This window comes from Chrysemys picta, chromosome 17 (assembly GCF_011386835.1).
Source record: "Chrysemys picta bellii isolate R12L10 chromosome 17, ASM1138683v2, whole genome shotgun sequence".
Classification (NCBI taxonomy): Eukaryota; Metazoa; Chordata; order Testudines; family Emydidae; genus Chrysemys; species Chrysemys picta.
Window position 1 is genome coordinate 302,120 of NC_088807.1, and position 20,118 is coordinate 322,237.

Genomic DNA, 20,118 nt, shown 5'->3' on the forward strand with positions numbered 1-20,118 from the left:
CTAAGTTCTGGTTTTGCCTTGTACATGTCAGCCAATCAAAAAGATAATGGATGGACCTGCCATACTGCAGGGGTGCCCAATGGGAAATATTGACTCAGGGCTGTTCTCTCTGGAAAGCATGTGAAGGGACTGCTCCAGGGGTGCTGGCACAGAGACCACCCCCCAGGTGCAATTTCTTCTTTGAGATCAACTGAATAGAGTCCCCGTTAGTTATGAGCTTCGCTAACTGTCTGTCATTCACAGCCTGATCTCACATAGCTCTGGCTGATTCTTTGAAAAGTGTGAGAGGTTCTAAGCTGTGTGGTTAAAATCCCCACACAAGTCCATAAAAACATGATCTTAAGTGTCCCCTGCATCTCCAGGCAGCATGTTTTTCAAAGAGGAGGGGGGTTGGGATTGTGTTACTGAGCTACCCTGACTTGTAAATAACTTCTTTGTTTAAAAGCATTTGTAGTAATCACTCTAAGGAGAGAAATAGAAATTCTGCCTCATGCAATTCCCAGTTCTATAGAAATGTCCGTTAATGGAGCAGAACAGACTAGGCTGGATTTGTCTCCACTAGTTTGTGCAAAAATCAATATAGAAAGGGAAATGGAAACATCTCACTTTTAAAGCCACTGACAAGTTCTTAGGTGCGTGATGAGTTGGCACTGGTAAAAATGTGACCATTAGTTCCATGTATTTCCATCTTCAGAGCGATCTTATGCTCATAACCAAACCCTTATCTCCAGACTGAATTACTGTCTTGTTGAGCTGCAAGGACCTAGAATTTGAATTGCAGTCCAGTGAAGGCTTTGAGGAATGGGCCGTGTAAGATTGCCACCACTAGATTCATCCTGCACTAGCTGCAGATTCATCCTACACCAGCTGCAACTCCCAAATGGTCTTCAGGGGTAGGCGCACAGGGTATTTTCTGATCCAACATGGCAATTCCTATCTAGTCATTTATAGGGCTAGATAGACCTTATCTAATGTATAGGGATAATGGTTCCGTTCCAAAGTCGGAAGCAGTGGAAAGAGGGTTCCCATTTACATCCCTGGGTATTTGCTCAGGCCCAATGAGAATAGCCATAGTTACCTTAGAGAGGATTTTAAAAAATCCTGAAATTTGGCAGGAGTATGAACACTCCTGTTGCATGGTCTGGACCAACCCCAACCAAAGAGTTTAGAAGAAACTTCCTTCTGGGTAGTTTATGTAATTGCTCTGTGACACTGTGCCCCATATTCTTCATAGAAATATTGTTATGATATGATTATGGCATAACTATGATGTATTTTATGCAAGATGGGTCATGTAAGATATCATTGAAAAGGTTATGATTTACTGAATATGACTGTTCTATTTGTATGCATGTATCATTTTGGTATCTGAAGTTAGAAATATTGTCTATTCCTCTATTACAAATGTGTTTACACCTGGGGAATGCCCACTAGGCAGAATGCAATCAGTCTAGATGGCTAGCTGGGAAGTGCCATTAGGGGGAACAATAGGTCTTAGAAGAAGCTAATCTCTCACCGGGGAGTCTTCCTGCGGGTGCTACAAACAGCCTCTGACTCATGGCTGCTATGAGATTATGGGCCATGTGACCAAGTCACCTGGTACTGGACTCCATCTTGGAATACCAGTGTTTTTCCAGTGAAAGGCTGGGAACCAAGCCTGGAGATAAAGGATTCCTGCCATATGCAAAAACTGTTTAAGGCAGGGGAGTGACATCATCAAGGTTCTTCACTGACTCCCTGCCCAAGGAGACTCCTGAAAACACTGAGGAATAAGGACTGAAATTGGGGGAAGGGCTGAATCCAGTCTAGAGGGGTTTCTAGCCTGTGAAAAGAATACCTGGGGTTTTCAAGTTGCAAGCAAGTGCAGCTGGCCCCTCAAGAATCTCTGCAAACTGCCTAAATCAACAATTAGGCTGAGGATTTGCTACTCATATCCAATCTCTTTAGTAATTTAAGCTTAGATTGTGTTTTTGTTTATTTGCAAGGTTATCTGCTTTTATCTGTTATCCCTTATAATCACTTAAAATCTACCTTTGTAATTAATAAACTTACTTTTTGTTTTGTCTAAAACCAGTGTGTGGAAATCATAACTTGGGGCAGAAAGCTGTTGCATATCTCTCTCCACATTGAGTGAGATGGTGAATTTTATGAGCTGACAGAGGGGGTGTGCACATGAGAAGCTGGTAAGTGCCCTAGCTGTATAGCCTTCCCATGCAGGAGCTGGTCAGAAAGCCTGTCTGCCTGTTACTATAGCTGGGTGTGTCCCTACCTGTGTGCTGGTGAAAATGTGAGACTGGGAGCGTATCTGCAGCTTGTCACAGAATTACAAGGTGAGTAGGAGCCTAGGCTGGTGGGTCAGTGAGCTCAGTGGTACCTCAATTCAAGGGGGCAGCCTTGGGAGAATCCATTACATGCCCATTCTGGGTTTCTTTTACCGTCTTCTGGAGCATCTGCCACTGGTCAGATTTAGGAACAGGATACTGGACTAGGTGGACCATTTTCTGATCCAGTATGGAAAGTCCTATGTTCCTACCATTGAAAACCACTTGGGAGTTGCAGCTAGTGCAAGATGAAGCTAGCATTAATATTAGGGCTGTCAAGATATTAAAAAAAATTAATTGTAATTAATCACGCTGTTAAACAATAATTGAATACCATTTACAACACAGAATACAAAGTGTACAGTGCTCACTTTATATTATTTTTGATTACAAATATTTGCACTGTAAAAAAACAAATAATATTTTTCAATTCACCTAATACAAGTACTGTAGTACAACCTCTTTATCATGAAACTTGAATTTACAAATGTAGGATTATGTACAAAAAAATAACTGCATTCAGAAATAAAACAATGTAAAACTTTAGAGCTGGCGACACAAGATATTTACGTGCCAGGTACGCTAAAGATTCATGTGCCCCTTCATGCTGCAACCACCCTTCCAGAGGACATGTGTCCATGCTTATGGTGGGTACTGCTCAATAATGATCCAAAGCAGATCATGTGGACCAACGCATGTTCATTTTCATCATCTGAGTCAGATGCCCCCAGCAGAAGTTTGATTTTCTTTTCTGGTGGTTCAAGTTCTGTAGTTCCGCATCGGAGTGTTGCTCTTTTAAGATATCTGAAAGCATGCTCCACACCTCATCCCTCTCAGATTTTGGAAGGCATTTCAGATTCTTAAACCTTGTTTGAATGCTGTAGCTATCTTTAGAAATCTCTCATTGGTATCTTCTTTGTGTTTTGTCAAATATGCAGTGAAAGTGTTCTTAAAACGAACAATATAAGTTGGGTCATCATCTGAGACTGCTAAAACATGAAATACATGGCAGAATACAGATAAAACATAACAGGAGACTTACAATTCTCCCCCAAGGAGTTCAGTCACAAATTTAATTAACTCCTTTTTTTTTTTTTTTTTTTTTTTAAAACGAGCCTCATCAGCATAGAAGCATGTCCTCTGGAATGGTGGCTGAAGCATGAAGGGTCATATGAATGTTTAGCATATCTGGCATGTAAATACATTGCAATGCGGCTACAAAAGTGCCATGTGAATGCCTCTTCTCAGTTTCAGGTGACGTTGTTAATAAGAAGTTGGGCAACATTATCTCCTGTAAATGTAAACAAACTTGTTTGTCTTAGCAATTGGCTGAACAAGAAGTAGGACTGAGTGGACTTGTAGGCTCTAAAGTTTTACTTTTTGTTTTTGAGTGCAGTTATGTTACAAAAAATCTACATTTATAAGTTGCACTTTCACAATAAAGAGATTGCGCTACAGTACAGTAACTCCTCATTTAAAGTTGTCCTGGTTAACATTGTTACGTTGCTGATCAATTAGAGAACATGCTCATTTAATGTTGCGCAATGCTCCCTTATAATATTGTTTGGCAGCCGCCTGCTTTCTCCACTGCTTGCAGAAAGAGCAGCCCGTTGGAGCTAGCTGGTGGGGGCTTAGAACCAGGGTGGGCCGGCAGCCCCCCTATCAGCTCCCCACTCCCGTAAGTTCCCTGTGTGGCAGCCGCCCAGCAGGCTATCAATTGCTGGCAGTTCAGCTGTCCCTCCCCACACTGCCATGTGCTGCTCCTGCCCTCAGCCTTGTAGCTGCTCCTGGGAGCCTCCTGCTTGCTGTGGGGGGGAGGTGGGGCTAATGTCAGGGTGTCCCCCTCCCCCCTGCTCCTGCCCCCCACTTATCCCCATCTCCATAGGGCGGGGGGGACACGACAGGTCTCAGGATGGAGGGATCTTGCTGGCAGCAGCTGCTGTCTCAACTTGCTGACCTACTTAAAAAGGCAATGTACTTAGTGAGGTCAGTGTACTTAAAGGGGCAATGCGCGTCTCTCTCTCTCTCTCTCTCTCTCTCTCTCTCTCTCACACACTCTCTCACACACACACACACACACACACACACACACACACAGAGTATCTCTGTCTGTCTGCCATGCTGTCTGTCTGCTATGCTGTCGCCCCTCCCTCCATTTGTGCTGCCTTGTAGATTGTGAGGCTACATTAACCCTTCAGGGCTCAGCTGAGTGCTAGTTCATCATTTAGCAGTAAGGCATTCCCTGGGAAATATCCCACCCTCTTCCACCCTCTGATTTCACCACCTCAACCAAGCTTCACACTCATCATTGCTGTGTACAGTATTCAATTGTTTGTTTAAAACTTATACTGTGTATGTGTGTGTGTATATATTAGTCTTTTTGTCTGGTGAAAAAAATTTCCCTGGAACCTAACCCCTTCTATTTACATTAATTCTTATGGGGAAATTGGATTCGCTTAACATTGTTTCGCTTAAAGTCGCATTTTGCAGGAACATAACTACAACATTAAGTGAGGAGTTATTGTATTTGTATGAGGTGAATTGAAAAATACTATTTCTTTTATCATTTTCACAGTGCAAATATTTGTAATAACAATATAAAGTGAGCACTGTACACTTTGTATTCTGTGTTGTAATTGAGATCAATATATTAGAAAATGTAGAAAAACACTAAAAATATTTAATAAATTTCAACTGGTATTCTATTGTTCACCAGTGTGGCGAAAACAGCAATTAATTGCAATTAATTTTAATCACAATTAAATTTTTTGAGTTAATTATGTGAGTTAACTGTGATTAATCAACAGCCCTAATTATTATTTATTATTTGTATGACCATCGTGCCTAGGAGCCAAAGTCATGAACCAGGATCCCATTGTGCTAGGCACTGTACAAACACAGGACAAAAAGACAGTTCCTGCCCTGAAGAGTTCACAATTTAAGTTATACAACAAACGACAACAGAGGGTACAGACAGACCGAGGTGGGAGTACAAGAAAACAATAAGACCGTATGGGTCAGCATGGCAGGCAATGGTCTCAGCAAACCATCAGTGTAACCAGTCAAGTATTTTGTCGGCATTATGACAAAGCTGCTGGTGTCAGAGTAGCAGCCGTGTTAGTCTGTATCTGTGAAAAGAACTGTCTGTAATTTGTACTGGTCTGCAATTCAGATTCCAGGTGCAGTTCAAGGTGAGTGTTCTGCTAAAGTCCTGGCTTCTTTCCTCTCTCCTTGAGCACCATCCTAACCAATAAAATGGGCTGCTCGGAATCCCTAGGTTTGATTGTCTAGCACCAGTTTCAATGGGTGGAGGACCATGTGTGTCAGTGGGTGGATGTGAGACTTTACTCTGCAGGAGATGTGTCTGAATTGTGTTGATGTGTTGGCATCAGTGACTGGCAGAGTAGAACATGCCGGGCCTGTGAACTGGTCTCTCCTGTCTGGGCTGAGCTGAGGTGATAGTTTGATGAATGTGTTTATTTACCAGGAGGGGTTCACCAGAATTTCCCAGCTCCAGCTATTTGGGGAAACTTGAATAGGTTTGGACTTCAGGTGCAGTTTTTTAAATACTTTTCTGAACTTCCAGAGTGTGTGAAATTGTAGTTTCAGAGTAGCAGCCGTGTTAGTCTGTATCCGCGAAAAGAACAGGAGTACTTGTGGCGCCTTAGAGACTAACAAATTTATTTGAGCATAAGCTTTCGTGGGCTACAGCTTATGCTCAAATACATTTGTTAGTCTCTAAGGTGCCACAAGTACTCCTGTTCTTTTTGTGAAATTGTAGTGGAAATTTTGGGCCTGATTTTTCTGTTGCCCTTGCACAGTGTGTTGTCATTTACACCCCTACAAAGAGGGGCTAAAAATCATTCTGATCTAGTCGTGTTTTACGCTTACTTCACACTCATTTTGCACAATTGTAAAAAGCTGGCCATGGTGCAGGAGAACAGAGAATCTGGCTCCTTGTGAGATCAAACATTCTGGGAATTCCAGAACTCCTGCTTCCAGTCTTATCCAGAAATATGAAAATAAAAATGTTTCTGCCTCGGGTACCAGATGTCTGCATGTCATTTACAAAGTGTTCATCAGAACAGCGATAGCTGAAAAGTGGAAGTGGGGGGAGAGGAATGTGTCAGAACATTTCAGAACCTTGAGTAAAATGTTTCAGTTCTGAACTGAATGTAGTTTAGGGAGTAGGGACCTGATTCTCATGCACAATAAGATCACTGAGACTGCTCTGCCCTTAACGTGGGTAGAAATGTAATATACACCCACATTAAAGCCCTTTTATACTGCCAGAATGGTACCCAAGGGCTTAGGTATAAATGCAAAGCATGCCCCTTATTTTTCTTAGGCAGGTTCATCACTCCTTGCTTTCCAGTGGTATTAATCAATGCCGTGTCCTTAGCTGTGAACCCACAGTAGGTTTATGTAAACACATGTACAAGTTGACCTAGAACAGTTTTATGCTGCCTTTTTGGTTGATAAGAGATGATTGATCGGTTTGTCAGTACAGTTAACACACAGACTGTTAATGGACCACGTTTTTTTTCCTAGAGGAGGCTGTTCATTGTAGTTAAAGACTTTGAAAGGAACTTGATCAAGGAAATGGTCTAATACTGAGGGAGGGAAGGAGACAGGGAGAGAGAGAAAACTGCACAAGGAAAAGAATTTTTTTTTCTCTTTAGCCTAATTATGGGCATTAGTAGCAGAGTGATGGAAAAGAAAGACTTGTAAAGTTACTTTCATGTGACTGTCTGATGCCCCGGAGAAATCTCTTCTTTGCTCTTGTATCGTTACAGCTAGAATCATCTTGCATTTCAGTGTAATAGCTGCAGCTTAATCGTTTGTATAATGTTTGGTAATACAACTTATGTAAAGCAGAAGCAGTATTCAGAATTATATTGAGAGTACGCTGCACCGGTTTGCAAATAAAATAAAATAAACAAAAAAACCCAACCAGCTTCAGGGAAGGGATGTCAGACAGCTCAACTCGGTCTCAAAGGAGTGACTGAAAAATTCTGTAGTGAGGGTGCATTCTGGCAGATGCAGCCTAGTCAAAAAGGGGTGGCTCCTTATCATGCACAAGATAATTCTGCAACTGCTACGTAGCAGAGCTCATGGTAAGGGGCGAGGTGCTTGCAGGTTTTCTACAGCGCAGCTAACCTTGGCCCAAGGTGCTGTGAAATATAGGACCTGGGGACTAGAAAAGACAGACCCCTTTCTTTGATAATCCTGATAACATGATGACAGGGGAGAAATCTTCCTCTCCAGTCAAGCCAGCTGGAGTATACCTCAAGGGTAGAACCATTGTCATCCAGCGTCTGCCCGGCTGTGCTCCCAGATGTGGGTCTGGGCTTCCAGCTCTCTCAGCAAGCTGACTCAGAAGCGGTTTTTCAGAGAAGGCTGTGCTTGGACTGTGGAACTTAAACTGAAGACCTAGTTGGGTGCAGCCAGGCATCCCTCATCAGGCCCAGCTTAGAAGCACACAGCCTAGCCCCACCCTGCTGGGACGTGCTACTGGGGTGTGAGGCCTATGTGCTCCATCCAGCCCCATTACAGCAGTCTGGTCGCCAGGTCAGGCCTTGTTAGAGGGTCACTACCTACCTAACCAGTTGTGTTGAAACAATAAGAACAAATTACAATAAAAATCCAATTGAATCCAGTAGTTTCTGCTATGTTTCCATTAATGTATAATGAACCCCTCAAGTTATTAACAAAAGATAATGCTGGTGTCTGCAAGTTCATAGAAATGGAAATAGGATTACTGTAATAAGCTTAAAACACCACTAAATATATTAACGTGGCAAGCACTGAGTTCTCTTTACTCGGAAACATGCATTATGTGCCGTCTCATGCAACCCAATAAATACCATACCTAAAGAATGAACAGGGAAATCAGAATCATTATCTGTGTAACACCAATAGCATGCTCGATGCTTTACAGACAGGTATGAAGGCACGGGGTTGTAAGGAGATATGATGTGCCAAGGGCTGCAAGTTACTCATCAGTAAATGTGAGTGATGGAATCTAAATGTGTAACAAGCTCAGAGGAACCAGGTTTAACTTAAAGTAGGAGGTGACCTTTTTAAACTCATGTCTTCCCCCACACTCTTGACTGATTTTACTGCATATACTTTACACTAATCTAGACATAGGGACAGATTTACAACGGTGTCTATGCACCTAAAGATGCAGCTAGGTGCCTAGTGGGATTCACAAAAGTGCCTAAGCGGATTAGGTGCCTAATTACCATTGAGTTAGATGCCTAACCTCCCTAGGCACTTCCGTTAATCACATGAGGCACCTATGTGCATCTTTAGGCAATTAAATACTTTTGTAAATATGGCCCAGACTCTCCGGGGGCTTGTCTACATGACAAGTCCCTGTGCTGCAAGCCAGGTTTGAATGTGCAGCACACCAGTTTGCCACACCGTAACCTCCTACGTGGACACTTCTACAGCACGCTGAAAGTCCAGCCATGTTCTGGAGCTTTCCGTGCACTGTAGCAGTGGCTGCGCAGGATGTTACTTGGAGAACTGGAGGCTGCTGATAGCCATGTGCTGGTAGCCACTAGCTGCGTCTCAGTGCCTGTCTATGCAGGACTAATAGAAAAGGGATGTGTAGGTTCATCCCCATAGCAAACAGAGTAATCGATTTTTCAGTTTGCAAATTTGTTCAGGTGAAAACCGTGAGACTTGATTGTCAGAAAATGCAAATTGAGAAGGGAAGCCATTTTGCTCATTTACAATCCAGAAACATGGGGTTTTTTTTTGCAGATTTCACTGCTGGTGAGAATTTTCTGCCTACCTCTAGTGGAGATACTGCTATGTCATCTGTTTTCCAGTGTGTCAAATACATGACAAGTACCACAGTCAATGAGATTACAAGGGATGCATTTTATAGTACTGTGGGTTACACTGATAGGAGGAGATGACTCTAGGTCAAGAAGAATCTTCAAGGTTGCATGTTGCTATGAGATTACTTTAGGTTCTTATATTGTTGCTCATCAACATGGTATCTGAGTGTCTGCATCCTTTTCTGGCTTCCCGAAGATAACTCCGCTATTTGATTGAATCAGTTTGGGAATTTGCTTTAGGCTTAAAAATACAATCTGCTTTTAAATTATTAAATTAGCTAGATCATTTGAATTTACACACATACACACACACACCATGTGTTGCAGACAATGAAATATGGCACATTTCAAATCCCCCCCCCAATGATTTTTACAGTTTATGCAGAGAAAGAAAAGGGCATGATATGTTTGCAAGAGCAAATATCATCAGAATGGGAATATGCCAGCCGTACACAGAGCTCAGTCACTCCTTTGCTCTGCCTGTTAACACATGCAAATATATACATCTCTGCAGTCTCAAGAGGAGTCTAAAGCAAATTGCCATGGTAAGGAAAGGGCTGATCTGGAGGTAGAGGGAATTTTTAAGGAGCATTCCAGATTCACCCCAAAAGAAACACAAAATCTAACCCTGCTAGTGAGTGCATAAAACAGGAGAAGAGTTTAGTTATAGAGATGGAAAGGTGAGTGGAAACTGAGTAAGGAGGCATTTGGAATAGCACAGCTGTGCAAATCAGTGCTGTGTGAAGAGCCAGGGACTGAGGGTGATGCTGGTATAATGAATGCAGGATGCATGGAGCTATAGGAAAATGAAACAAGACAAGCTGGTTTGGCAAAGTTCAGGTGACTTAGCGTGTTCCTAAACTAAGTTGCTCTGATGACACCACTTTTATTCCTCTTTCCTGGAAATACCACAACAATGTTAGAAACACCACCTGGTGGAAGCTCTCCACCACATTGTACTCAAAATAAATAGTGCCTGCTGGATGTGATTCTGTTGGAAGTGATAAGCCTTCTGCACTGGAGTGAATTTCATGCTGAAAGCAAGTATGATGCAGACAATTACCATTCAAGGGAATTGTTTTAATGGGGAATAACTGGCTAAGTGGTAACACTGCTGAAAAGGACCTGGGGGTTCTAGTGGATTTACAAATTGAACCTGAATCAACAATGAGCTGCAGTTGTAAAAAATGCTAATATAATTCAGGGGCATATTAACAAGAGTGAGCATTCAAGACCCAGGAGATGATTGTCCCACTCCACTTGGCACTGACAAAGGCTCAGCTGGAGTATTGTCCAATTCTGGGCACCACGCTTTAGGAAAAATTTAAACAAACTGGAGACAGTCCAGAGGAGAGCAACAAAAAATATAAAATATTTAGAAATTCTGACCTCTGAGGAAAGGTTTAAAAAAAAGCTGGGCATGTTTAGTTTTGAGAAAAAAAGACTGAGGGGGGAATCTGACAAATCTTCAAATATGTTACAGGCTGTTATAAAGAGGATTGTGATCAATTGTTCTCCTTGTCCACTGAAGGTAGGACAAGAGGTAATGGGGATCATTCGCAGCAGGAGAGATTTAAGCTAGATTTTAGAAAAACTTTCCAACTATAAGGGTAGTTAAGCTCTCGAATAGGCTTCCAGCGGAGGTTGTGGAACCCCCATCACTGGAGGTTTTTAAGAACAGGCTGGACGAACACATGTCAGGGATGGTCGAGGTTTCCCTGGTCAGCGCAGGGGGCTGGACTTGATGACCTCTCGAGGCCCCTTACAGCCCCACATTCCTATGATTCTATGAAAATGTCTCTTGACCTGGTTGCAGAAAAGGAAATCCAGGATTCATTTTGCTTTTTACATAAAATGAAAAGGGACAAACTCTCAGCTGGTATGAACCAGTATAGCGCCATCTATATTTTATATACACAAAATAAAATCTTGTGTAGTGGACAGTGAAATAATGGAAAATATCAAATCTCCAAAAAATTTTAGAGATTACACGGGGAGAATAAACGGTATGACATATTTGAAAGATCTGTGCAAACTGGAATGGCAGCATTTTTACACTCATTTTGCACTGATGTCAATGACTACACAAGCTGCAGGTAACAGAGAATCAGGCCCTTAGGTCTATTGATTTATGAGAGTTTATTCACACCGGGTGAAATTCACCCTATACAGAGGGACCGGCACTAGACCCAGGCATCTCTGCAGTTTCACTGGGTATGTCTTCACTTCAGCGTTAGCCTGGGCTAGACCAGTCCAGGTGGAGTGTTCCCACTGCAAATCCCTCCCTGTATGGCTGTGTCCACAATGATGCTGTACTAGAACTGTGCTCAGCTGGATTTCTAGCAAGATATCCCATTGTTCTGAATTTCTCCCTACACTGAGATACCAACTGTTCGATCCTATCCGCTTCCAGCTTCTCAGAGACATCATCATAGAACTGTTGTTTTGGGTATATTTCCTCCAATTATAGATCTTAATGGAAGGCTGGTGTCAACTTTTTGCCAGGTGTCCACATGCTGGGAAGAGGGTTTGTGGAGGGCATCTCTGTAAATGGAGCAGGCAAGTGTGGGGTTAAAACATTGAGCCAGGTGACTTCCAGGGCAGAAGAAGGGAGGAGTTGGACCAGAAAATACAGACCAAGTGGAACTGTGGGATAAGATTGGAAGACTAATAACACCTGGGCTTGATTAGCCTTTATTCTTGCTGCTGAGTAGGTGAGTTGCCAGATTGGCCTGATGTGAATATGCTCAGCCATGCCTGCTAGCCTGGACTAAACCCTCAAGCCTGGGTTAGAGGTTTTTCTAAGTAGACTGAAGTGGGTTAGGGGCAACACCTGGGCTAACTCTGCGGGGAAGACTGGGATTTTCAAAGGAGGCTATGGGAGTTAAGGCTAGGTTTCACAAAGGAGCCAAGTCCCACTGAACTGGGGCCTTGGCCTTGAGTTGTCCCTCTGTGAACTTCACCCAGCGGGATTTAACAAACCAAACCCTCTGGTATGTGAGCACAGAAGCCCCTTAGAGGATTTTCTGAGATTAGGCTTCAATACACAATGGCAGGTTTCAGATGAGAACAGTCCCACTGGCCTTTCACACTGATTTATTGCTTTGACTGAGGTGTTTGGCAAATATGTTTTGCTCTCCTTGTCTCTCATGCTCTCTCCTTCCCCCCCATTTGGCATCAGATCTCATTATAGGTCAGCTCTAGGGAAGGACCAAACAAATGTAGACAAACCAGCCTTGGGATTCCAGGTTTGCTTGTTAATACAAAATCTTCAAGATCTCCTTTCCCAAGCTCATCTCATCAGAGAGTTGTCGAGAGGATAAACGCCCATTGCCAATTTTGTCCTTCCCTTACTCCACCAACACAAAATAGCAAGCAACAGCAATTACTGAGTAAATTCTCCTTGACTGCAGAGCATCTCATTTATATGTCAGCCCTATCGCTGGATTATATCAGGGCTACAAGGTCACTTCCTTTGATGTTGGGTGTGGGGGGGAAGTCTGTGCAATAATGCAAAAATAATGTATTTGTTCTCATTCTGTGAGAAGCAGAAGGAAAACCATTTTAGACTCAGTCTCAGAATTTAACCTCAGAACCACAGATTTAGGAAGAAATGTGCTTTTATTAGTAGTCATTTAAAAAAACCCTCTTAAACAGAAGTGAGCGTGCATTAGTGGTCCTTGCAGTTATGGCCTATTGGGATGCAGAGATTTGGATCCAATTATAGGATGAGGGCCTGACTTTGTAACTATCCATTGATAAACTTTCAGTATTGCCAACTCCACACACGTAAAAATCACAAGTCAAAAAATAAGATTAAAAAAAAAATTGGGGGGAATCTTTTCATTTGCCTTCTAATTTTTGACCTTTTAGTGTATGTATGTTGGGGAGGGTGGATGTCACATTTTCTAGCTATTCTTTTCAATCACAAGGGCTAGGGATTTACTTATTTTAAAAAATGAAAGTTGAATTTCTCCATAATTACATCCAGCAGACAGAGCATTAAAATATCATACTGGTATTATTATTGGTTATTTTACCTCTGTATTTGGCACTGATGCAACTGCTGCTGGAATAGTGTGTCCAGTTCTGGTGTCCACAGTTTGCGATGGAGGTTGATAAACTGGAGAGGGTTCAGAAAAGAGCCATGACAATTATTAAAGGATTGGAAAACCTGACTGACTAAGTGAGCAAAATCTATTTAGCAAAATGTAACAAAGAGAAGGTTAAGGGGTGACTAAGTACCTACATGGGGAACAAATATTTAATAATGTTCTCAGTGTAGCAGAGAAAGGTGCAATATGAGCCTATGGCTGGAAGCTGAAACTAGGCAAATGCAGACTGGAAATAAGGCGTAATTTTTTAACATCATAACATACTGAGTCAGACCAATGGTCCTCTAGCCGTGTATCCTGTCTTTGGACAGCAGCCAGTGCCAGATGCTTCAAAGGGAATGAACAGAACAGAAGAATCATCAAGTGATCCATCCTCTGTTGTCCAGTCCCAGCATCTGGCAGTCAGAGGTTTACAGACACCCAGAGAATGGGTTTGCATCCCTGAACATCTTGGATAATAGCCATTGATGGACTTATCCTTCATTAATATATCTAATTCTTTTTTAAACCCAATTATACTTTTGACCTTCATAACATCTCCTAGCAATGAGTTCCACAGGTTGACTTTGTGTTGTGTGAGGAAGTACTTCCTTTTGTTTGTTTTAAACCTGCTGCCTATTAATTTCAGTGAGTTATCCCTGGTTCTTGTATTATGTGAAGGGATAAATAAAATACTTCCTTATTCACTTTCTCCACACCTTTCATGATTTTATAGGCCTCTATTATATCCCCCCTTCGTTGGGACTGTTCAGTTCAGTTTGGAAGAGAGACAGTCGTTTTAATCTCTCCTCATATGGAAGCTGTTCCATACCCTTAATCATTTTTGTTGCCCTTCTCAGCATCTTTTCCATTTCTAAAATATCTTTTTTGAGATGGGGTGACTAGAACTGCATGCAGTATTCAAGGTGTGTGTGTACCATGAATTTATATAATGGCATTATGATATTTACTCTCTTATTATCTATCTTTTTCCTAATGGTTCCTAACATTCTGTTGCCTTTTTTGACTGCCGCTGCACATTGAGCAGATGTTTTCAGAGAACTATCCACAATGACTCCAAGATCTTTCTTGAGTGGCAACAGCTAATTTAGACTCTATCATTTTGTATGTATAATTGGGATTATATTTTCCAATGTGCATTACTTTTTGTTTGTCAACATTGAATTTCATCTGCCATTTTATTGACCAATCAGCCAGTTTTGTGAGATCCCTTTGCAATTCTTTGCAGTCTGCTTTGGATTTAACGTATCTTGAGTAGTTTGGTACCATCTCCAAACTTTGCCACTTCAGTGTTTACCCCTCTTTCCAGATCAGCACAGGTCCCAGTACAGATCCTGGGGGACCCAGCTATTTGTGTCTCTCCATTCTGAAAACTGACAGTTTATTCCTACTCTTTGTTTCCTGTCCTTTATCTACGGATCCATCAAAAGACCTCTCTTGCCCCATGGCTGTTTAGTGAGAGTAATTAACCATTGGAACAATTAAGCAAAGGTCGTGGTGGATTCTCCATCACTGACAATTTTTAAATCAAGAAGCTGGAAGTGGATAACAGGGGATGGGTCACTCGATAATTGCCCTGTTCTGTTCATTCCTTCTGAAGCACCTGGCATTGGCCACTGTCAGAAAGCAGGATACTGGGCTAGATGGACCATTGGTCTGACCCAGTATGGCCATTCTTAGGTTCTTATTGGATGTTTTTTCTGAAAGAAATGCTGTAGGAATTATTTTGAGGAAGTTCTATGGCTTGTGGTTATACAGGTGGTCAGACTAGAAGATGATCACAGTGGTCCCTTCTGATCACTGTGGGACATGGCACGATGATTGTTGGCCAGAGAATGTCTGTGAATATAACATAAACCCCAGTCTCAGTGATTATTTGGAGTTCTGTTCTATTCTGTTTAGTTTCTTACAGCACCTTTATCACTATGGTATCTAAGTGCCTTTCAGTCATGTGGTAAGTGATTGTGGCTAACATCTATCGTGTTGTGGTTCATTCTCCCTCTCTGGCCCTCTCACCAAGGGGAGAATTGTGTGTGCAGTGAGTGTTTTGTTCTGATACTGTTTAATACGTCCACTCTGCTCTGTGTTTATTATGGAGAAGACAAAGTCCCAGATGTGCACTTTGCACTTGGAGTGTGAGTGGTGAGGTTTGTGGTAGTTCTTTGCTCCTTTGGGAGTTTATTCCACCATCTAGGACCAGCCCCCCAAAAACCTTTGTCTCTTGCACACTTTTATAGTAAAAGTTCTGTCCTCATCTTAGCAGTTTAGATATGCTGTGCCCAGGCCATTGAACGCCTCGAAGACAAGGATCGAGACCCTATATTTAACTCTGTATTCTAGGGGAAGCCAAGGTAGAGTGTGGAAGGCAGGTATGATGTGCTTCCAGGGTTGCTGAAAAGGTGTGCTGCACTAGTTGGAGTTTCCTAAGAGTTGACAGCTTTATGCCCAAGTACATTGCGTGTTCAGAGGTATGACTGAGGTCATGTCACTATCCACCAGGACAGGACTGAGTCTTTTGGTCAGCCAGATGGGCGATTAACATGGAAATAAACGTATATCATTTATCCTCAGGCATGGTCATTCCTGCACAGCCAAGTACTACCCTGAACTAGCCAACTCTTCGCTTTTCAACTTGGGCAAATTGGTTCTAGTTGTTTGCTTTGCACTAGAAAAAGGTCTCTTGCGAAGAGAAGGAAAATAATGTATCCACTTCTTCCTTATCCGTATAGAGGTAGTAGGAAGGACACTGAAGGTCAGAGTTGTAGTTCTGGTTAGCATTTCTTAGCCCTATAGTATTAACATGAAAAAATATAGAATAGGGAAATGGTTTAATCTAAAAGAAAGAGCGCATTTGGAATGTTGTCTAATTATCTTCTGGATGCTCAGGATAGGTGGGCAAATTCAGAGATTAATATCCTTCTCCCCAGCTAAGTGTTTAGGATGAACTAATACAGTTGAAAGTCAATAAGTTCTTATGTAGGAGATGAAAGGTGCTTTGTAAATGTAAGATTTTATCAGAACCTTCACTTTTACTGTGATCTGAGAAAAGTCTGGAGCAGAAAAAGACTTGCAAAAACTTGTGTGGAAAAGACAAACTTTACAGAATGTAAGGAAGATTAAGGAGATTTGAGAAAAAATAGATCTGGTACTGAGATGAGTTTAGAAAGTTTAAAACATCATTGAAACAAACTATGACATTAAAAGACAGTAAAAATTAAACTGCTACAAGGAAATACGTGCTCACACAATTAGCCTGTGGAACTCATGGCCGCTTGATACCAAGGCCAAACACTTTAGCAGAATTAAAAAGTAAAAAAATTTCCTGTTTGTCTGAAAAATGAAAACATCCAAAGCGACAATAATTAAGATTTTTAAAATTGCAAGGATTTGGAAGGGAATGTAAACTTTCATGCTACGGGGCATAACTAATAGGGGTTAGGAAGAAACTTTTCCTGTGAACAAGTTATTCCATATCTGTCTACTACAAAGTTTCTTGCACCTTCTTTTGAAGCAACAGGTACTGACCACTTCTGGAGACAGAACACTGGACTAGATGGACCATAAGCTTGAAGAAGTGTGGCAATTGATAGGTTCCTAAAATAAGAGAGCACAAATTATAATACACCTCTACCCCGATATAACGCTGTCCTCGGGAGCCAAAAAATCTTACTGCATTATAGGTGAAACCGCATTATATCGAACTTGCTTTGATCCGCCGGAGTGCGCAGCCCCCCTGCCCTCCCCCCAGAGCACTGCTTTACCGCGTTATATCCGAATTCGTGTTATATCGGGTCCCATTATATCGGGGTAAAGGTGTATTTTAAGTGAAATGAACCAGAAGCACAGCTATAATTCTTCCAAACTGAGATGTGCATGCTATGTAACACAAAGAAGGCAAGGAACACTTTTGATGCCATATCTCAGTCTTAACAGATGTGCTGAATGTGACAGAATAGTGAGTATTTTCTTATCCAAGGGAATAATTGCTCACATATAATCAGTGTAATGAAAAATAATGGCCAATGTTTTTATTTGGGAGGCGAACATCAAACTATTATCTGAAGAAACAGGCTAAAAAATATTCTTACAGAAGTTGCATAGGCCATAGGTGTTTTTGTTGTTGTTGTTGTTTTTTCTTTTTTTTAAAGGAGGGCGGGGGAGAAGAGGAGAGAGAGAGAGAGAAGAATTCTCAATAAACAAATTACACACAAAGCTTGTATCAATTTGTTTAAATCTCTGTGTATGGTGACTCAATTTGTATGCACAAAGCATCCATTCTGAGGTTGAAGATTATTCTATTTTTAACATCCTTCTGCTGTGTATTTCTTCGTAATGGTAAAAGATAAGCTCTGATAAAGTACAACATATTTTTAATTTAAATTTAAAAAACTGATGAAAAGATGTTTTTATAGGTGTAGTAAAATATCCCAGATTGCCTTCTTTAGTGAGATAAGTAATTCTAAGGACATTTGCAGCTCAATGCCTCATCATTAACACCTACCTCTGTTTGCAGTAATGACCATTAACACCCACAAAGTGCATTATCTCATTGCAAAAACCATTTCACTGTAAGTGCCCTATGCAGTGTTTGCAACCTATTTCTTGTCTTCACATGGCTTTTGAGGAATCAATGTGTTTACATGGAAGGGCAGGAGGCTCTGGTGGAGAGTTTTCTGGATTAATCTACCTGCTAGGTGCTAGGAGGTGTTGGTGAAATTCACCTCGGGCAGAGGAGCTAGCGCAAGGAATATGCATCACTTAAGTCCCACTTCAGCCTCATAAGGAATTAAGTGGTGCATGGCGTGCTATCTGTCTGCACAGGAATGAATATCATCCCGTATGAATTAGTCCTAGAGGTTATGACACTGTTGGTAGATTATATCAGTATTCCCTATGCTTGGCAGAATATGTCTCCGTTTTAGGTTGGATCTAGTCTTCTGCTTCCATTTCACATTGAACTTCAGCTATGTGCTCTAGTAGTTGGTAGGACACGGGGCTTTGAACTCCCTGATTTCCTTTACTGAGATTGTCCCTGACTTGCTTGAAGACCTTGGCCAAGTCACTCAGCCTCCTCTGGGAGTCTGTTGGGTGGCTGAGTTTCACTTTAGAGGCAGCTGCATTTTGGTGTTGAGTGCAAGAACTTCTGCGTTTGGGTGCTCTGAGCCCCGTCAGGATGCAAGGGGCTATATACATGGGAGTTGTATGATATTTATTAATATATCACAGCCTCAAAAGACTCTTTATTTTTTTTTTTTATCAGTATGAAGAGAAAGTTCACCTGGATTCAGTCTGACAATGCTCTATTCTGGAGAAGTAATTTCACTGTCATTTTATGACTCAAACTGCATTAAGTGGTGCTTAGAGACAACATTTGAAAAGGGTGTAAAGAACCAGCTGCTCAGAAGTGTCAATCCTGGGACAGGCTAAGACGCTGTTTTTTATTTTATATTCTCTTCAACTTTCTGGAAACTTGATAAAGTGGAAATCACTGGGTTGGAATCAACAATAAAAACAAGCTGTGTCTGAATGGCAAGAGACTGCAGAAGCCCAGCGTATCTAGAGATGTCACGGGTGGGAGTGAATTTACAATGATAGTCTTTCCTTAAACAGACTATTTTTTGGCAACACTGGAGGAAACGTTAAAATTGCATTGCAAATATAAAAGGTTATTTACACTGTGTAATAAAGGAATGTTTCTGTACAAAGTAAAAAAACCTCAATTTTCAGGGAAGGCACAGGATCTGATCTGAAATAAATTATAGCTCCTGATTCTAAATGTCTCTTGTGGCAGGTACTCAGACAGCACCTGAATGACTGAAAGGGACTGATCACTGGCATTCCTGAGGAATTCAAGGGTAAGAAGCCAGCAGATTGCTAGAGCACTTTACTTGCCTGTTTGATTGGTGTGATTAATACTATCAAACCCTTTTGCGAACACATCTGTTTGGATAGGGATTGGGACTAGGGATTAGGGCAGAGCAGGTTGGATATGAGCCAGCCCAAATTTGCTACCCCGAACAGAAATGAATTCATAGAGTTTGAGGACAGAAAAGTCCCCATTAGATTATCTCTAGTCTGACCTCCTGCATGTGTCAGGCCATTAAATTTCACCCAGTTATCCTTGAATTGAGACCAATAACTTGTGTTTAACTGAAATATAGCTTGTTTGCAGTGTTGTTGTAGCCATGTTGGTCCCAGGATATTAGAGAGGTAAGGTGGGTGAGGTCATATCTTTTATTGGATCAGCTTCTGTTGGTAAAAGAGACAAGCTTTCGAGCTGACAAAGAGCTCTTGTAGAAGAGCTCTGGGTAGCTCAAAAGCTTGTCTCTTTCACTAACGGAAGTTGGAGATTTGCTTTAATTTCTCTTTCTGACACTGAGGTCATCTTTGACCTTGGCGAGGTCACTTAATCTCTCTGGGCCTCAGTTACTGCTCTGTAAAAAGGGGATAACACCTTCCTAATTCATGTGGCAGTGTGGTGATAAACTCATTAATAAGCAACAGAGGGTCCTGTGGCACCTTTGAGACTAACAGAAGTACTGGGAGCATAAGCTTTCGTGGGTAAGAACCTCACTTCTTCAGATGCAAGTCTGAAGAAGTGAGGTTCTTACCCACGAAAGCTTATGCTCCCAGTACTTCTGTTAGTCTCAAAGGTGCCACAGGACCCTCTGTTGCTTTTTACAGATTCAGACTAACATGGCTACCCCTCTGATACTAAACTCATTAATGTTTGTGAAGTGTATGGATACTAGAGGGAAAGGGACATATAAATCTCTAAAGAGAAACTAAGGCTTGGTCTACATTTAAAAGTTAGGTCGAAATAGCTGT

The 20,118-nt window shown here is 41.6% G+C and overlaps 1 long non-coding RNA gene across 4 annotated transcripts in view; it reads left to right on the top strand.

The window, feature by feature from the left end:
• LOC101945990 (uncharacterized) overlaps positions 1 to 20,118 on the top strand; it is a 332,752-nt gene that overhangs the window by 75,959 nt on the left and 236,675 nt on the right. For all 4 annotated transcript variants that reach the window (XR_010593504.1, XR_010593507.1, XR_010593505.1 and 1 more), the window contains exon 3: positions 19,082 to 19,145. This is a non-coding gene — a long non-coding RNA (uncharacterized LOC101945990). The remainder of the gene's footprint in view (positions 1 to 19,081; positions 19,146 to 20,118) is intronic.